Source organism: Musa acuminata, unplaced genomic scaffold (assembly GCF_036884655.1).
Source record: "Musa acuminata AAA Group cultivar baxijiao unplaced genomic scaffold, Cavendish_Baxijiao_AAA HiC_scaffold_1136, whole genome shotgun sequence".
Taxonomy (NCBI): domain Eukaryota; kingdom Viridiplantae; phylum Streptophyta; class Magnoliopsida; order Zingiberales; family Musaceae; genus Musa; species Musa acuminata.
Genome location: NW_027021348.1, coordinates 7414288 through 7419287, shown reverse-complemented (window position 1 = coordinate 7419287; position 5000 = coordinate 7414288).

Sequence of the window (5000 nt, the reverse complement as noted above, 5' to 3'; positions counted from 1 at the left end):
CCAAAAACGGGCCAAAACTGGCCATTTTTGGCTGTGCGAGGGAGCGGCGAGCGGCGGACAGCGAGCGAAGCGAGAGGCAGCACCGTCCGTGCTATACGAAAGCCCCATCCAGCCCTGTGCCACCCGGGGGGTTCCAGGGTGCTGAGATGGCTGACGTTTTGCTCCGCTCACGACAGTCACCGCACCACGCAAGAACAGGCCAAAAACTGGCCAAAACAGCCAAAAAACGGGCCAAAACTGGCCATTTTTGGCTGCGCGAGCGAACAGTGAGCGGCGGACAGCGAGCGAAGCGTGAGGCAGCACCGTCCCTGCTATACGAAAGCCCCATCCAGCCCTGTGCCACCCGGGGGGTTCCAGGGTGCTGAGATGGCTGACATTTTGCTCCGCTCACGACGGTCGCCGCGGCACGCAAGAACAGCCCAAAAACAGGCCAAAACAGCCCAAAAACGGGTCAAAACTGGCCATTTTTGGCTGCGCGAGCGAGCGGCGAGCGGCGAACAGCGAGCGAAGCGAGAGGCAGCACCGTCCCTGCTATACGAAAGCCCCATCCAGCCCTGTGCCACCCGGGGGGTTCCAGGGTGCTGAGATGGCTGACGTTTTGCTCCGCTCACGACAGTCACCGCACCACGCAAGAACAGCCCAAAAACTGGCCAAAACAGCCCAAAAACGGGCCAAAACTGGCCATTTTTGGCTGCGCGAGCGAGCGGCGAGCGGCGGACAGCGAGCGAAGCGAGAGGCAGCACCGTCCCTGCTATACGAAAGCCCCATCCAGCCCTGTGCCACCCGGGGGGTTCCTGGGTGCTGAGATGGCTGACGTTTTGCTCCGCTCACGACGGTCACCGCACCACGCAAGAACAGGCCAAAAACTGGCCAAAACAGCCCAAAAACGGGCCAAAACTGGCCATTTTTGGCTGCGCGAGCGAGCGGCGAGCGGCGTACAACGAGCGAAGCGTGAGGCAGCACCGTCCCTGCTATACGAAAGCCCCATCCAGCCCTGTGCCACCCGGGGGGTTCTAGGGTGCTGAGATGGCTGACGTTTTGCTCCGCTCTCGACGGTCACCGCGCAACGCAAGAACAGGCCAAAAACTGGCCAAAACGGCCCAAAAACGGGCCAAAACTGGCCATTTTTGGCTGCGCGAGCGAGCGGCGAGCGGCGGACAGCGAGCGAAGCGAGAGGCAGCACCGTCCCTGCTATACGAAAGCCCCATCCAGCCCTGTGCCACCCGGGGGGTTCCAGGGTGCTGAGATGGCTGACGTTTTGCTCCGCTCACGATGGTCACCGCACCACGCAAGAACAGGCCAAAAACTGGCCAAAACAGCCCAAAAACGGGCCAAAACTGGCCATTTTTGGCTGTGCGAGCGAGCGGCGAGCGGCGGACAGCGAGCGAAGCGTGAGGCAGCACCGTCCCTGCTATACGAAAGCCCCATCCAGCCCTGTGCCACCCTGTCACGGACAAACTTCTCAACAAGATGTTGGATGTAATGCTTATGTGTGTCCGTGTCTTTTGGCATGTTCATGCCCTGTACAGAATGTAAAGGGGCGGCCGAAGGCTTATAAGTCCCATTTTAATTGGGTGGTGGCCTCTTTAGGCTTGTAAATAAAGGTTGTGTCATGTGGACACGTGTGAGAGCTTTTCGGTCTGTAATGGACCATTTTACCCTTTGTTGTGCCACTGTTCAGAGCTTGTAAAGTCTGTTTGTAATTTGCATTGTCTATGAAGTGTTTTTCGGACATGTTTGCTTGTGGATCTCGTTTGAGGCGTTCTCTCTAACCCGTTCTCTCTTTTGATGGTCCTAAGGGACAATGGGAGGCTTCGGGGAGGCTGACCTTTGCGGACGGACACGCAAGGGTGCCGCACGACTTAGGCAAAACCAGCTAAGTTCGTGTCATATGGTATCAGAGCGGGACAAGCACTCATAGAAACACTTGACATGCAAACGTGGGGGACCTAGCGGGGCTGCGTTGAGGGCAGTCAGCACACGCGCGACCGTTTGAGGGAAAACGGGCATGGAGATGTAGGGAAAGGAGTCGCTCAGAGGAGCGGGCATCCGAGATTGGCATTCAGAGGAATGGCCAACCCTTCGCGCAAGAGGCACCACGAGAACAGGCAAGCTTGGAAGAATTTGGAGCGCACAAAGGTTGGGATGGCTGAGTTTGAGCTACGGCTCAACGTTGACAACTATACTTGATGGTGCTCTAGGCAAGCGAGGCGCTTGGCAAGAATGAGACCATCCAAGGTGGAATGAGTTGCTCAACGACCAAAAGAGTTAGGCCAAAGCTCACAGAGGTGAGAGGAATTGCTAACTCGAAGAATTTGGTACTCATGCAGGGGCTTGTATGCGGACGATGGAATGTCCGTGGCCATCCCAAGGCGGCCGAGACTCGGCACCATGGAGCATTGAAACTTTCTCTTCGGCATGTGAAAGATACGTCCGTAGGCGGCTGAAGTGTGCAATGAGTTCAGCATGTTGCTAGACCTTGAGGGGTGCAGTGGGGGCTGTATTGACGGGGAGTCGCAATCTAGCAAGTGCGTTTGCAGGAGGCAGAACAATGCACAGTTTGTTTAGCAGATCGGAGTAGTCCAAGGGGATGGTGGTCTCCGAAACGAAGTGAGATGTTGCTCCAACGGGATAGTTATCCAGGAGGGATAAGTCTCGGCACTCCAGAGGGAGAATCATGTGAGACGGACTTCACATGTTGAGGAGGAGTACCTCACAAACAACAACTCCACGAAGCTCAATGGACCGAGCAAGCAGCGAGGAGTTGCCGCATGATCTCGCTCGAGAGAATGCATTGGTGGATGCATTGCGAGATCAAGTGGGGGAGCGACCTGGAGCAACACAAATGAAGGCACACTTGGAGTCGATATGAGATCGGACTCAAGGGAGGGCTGACCCGTGGAATGGTGGGCACGAGGGCCACCATCGACTCAATGCAACAACGAGGAGCGAGCAACTTGGGTGTAACTTGGTGAAGTACCCAAGCCGCATGAAGGGAGCCAGCAGAGAAGTTGGAACATGGAGCAGAGGCACAGTGCTTTTCTTAGACAGAGGTCAAGGACATGAGCTCTTGCAGAGGCAAGAGCAGGATCATGTTGTTCCATGGGTCCTTCATTCTGACGGAGTGGACTCATCTTGCATGGTGCCAAAGACGAAGGGAGCTTCGGGGCACATGCACCTTATCTCGGAGAAGCATTTGATGGAGGAACTAAGGCGACTCAATTTGCGGAGGCGAAGTTGGGTTCAGAAGGCCTTAGCACGGGGCAAGAGGACGCAGAGGCGGGTACTCTTGAAGAATATGCCACAGTGTTGCCATTCGAGTTGCTATGAAGAAAGCGGTGCGCAGTGGAGATTGTGCTGGTAGGGGCAGAGGCCTAGGATCCAGACAATGGTGCATCAATTGCAGCGAAGTCGGGGGACTTCGGGAGCTACTAGGCGACGGACTGTCCTAGAGCGGTGCTTCATCTAGGTGTGGCCCAAGAGTGGGTGGATGAAGGTCGATTGCCAAAGGAGCGAACAAAATCGAAGGTGGATGAGACCCTGCGATGTATTGGCAGAGGCCACACATGGAGGGTTCACAATTCGAGTTTATTCCACAAGGATCAGAATGCAATGGAGATGTCACCAGGAGGCGACATGGTGCAGCGGATCGTGGTGGAACAGTTCATGGCAATGCGATACACACGACAGTGGGTCCCGTGAGGGATGTGATCATATGGAGGTATGATCGGGAGCTACTGGGAGCTCCGCTTTGGTGAACAACACGACGGCAAGAAGGGCTATGGATTCAAGGAGTGAAGGCCATGGTACCGCAGAGGCGGGTCTTCCGGGCGTGCACCGAATTTTGCATCGGATGAAAACCTTGGTCATCAGCATATGGGGGCTGGGTTCCACCAAGGGAAAAGTTCGTATGCAAGTACCAGGGAGTCCCATGGGAGGGACTTGATCATGCAGAGGTATGATCGAAGCAGCTGGAGAGTTGGACTGCTCCAGAGCTCATATTCGCTTAAGGGAGCCCGGCAAGTCAGAGGACAAGGCCGAGTAAGCGAACGTTGCTACCAAGGAAGCTATGGAGAACAGAATCGGTGCAAACCCTACAATGCGATGGCAGAGGCCATGCATGGGAGTTGCAGTCTGTCTTTCCATCGACCAAACAGACTGCTTGGAGAACACAGAGGTGTTGAAGCAGGGGGTCGAAAGGGGCGAGGAAGCGACGATGAGTCCAGAGGGACTTAGCTACCCAAAGTCAAGCAATCAGTTAGAATGGAGGTGGACTCAGAGGAGTGCCACGGAGACATCTCTACTGATCGTGAAGAAAAGGGATTCAGATGCGAGGCGACGGATAGTAGGGCCATGGGCATGGCAGCGCCATGGTACCGCAGAGGCGGGACTTCCGTCAAAGTCATTGATCCCTTGCTCTCACGGAGGGAGAGCGCTTGGTCGTGAAAGGGGCCGAGGAGGTGGAGCATGCAGAGGCAATCTCCAAGTACCGAGACAAGGCTGAAGGGCAGAGGCCAAGAAACTTCGTAAGACCGGTGTCAACAAGTTTCTCATCAAGATAGCCGTAAGTGAAGGACTTCGGGTCATGCAAGAGTGCACGACCAAGGAACGAAGCAAGCAGTACGCGGTGCTGTACCTTTGCTACTCAGTGGAGTAGGCGGCAGGGTTGATGGAGAAGACGGTACAATCCCAGAGGCGACCTCATCTATTAGAGAATTACTCCAAGTTGGGGTGGAAACTTCCTGCATTCCAGAAGTTCAATGGCTTTGAGAAGGTGAATCACAGTAACTAACTCAACGCAAGGAGTGCAAACACTTCAAGTGCTTCAGAAGTGTGAGCAAAGAGCAGGCGAAGGCCAGTAACCAGCTCGATGCATGAAGTACAACCTCGAGGAGGCGGGCGAAGTCAAGTAACCTTTGCCTTCTCAACTCTTAAGAGAATGGGCGAAACCGAGTACCCCAGTTCTCTTATCTATCCAGCAGAGGAGCTCTGCACAAGTT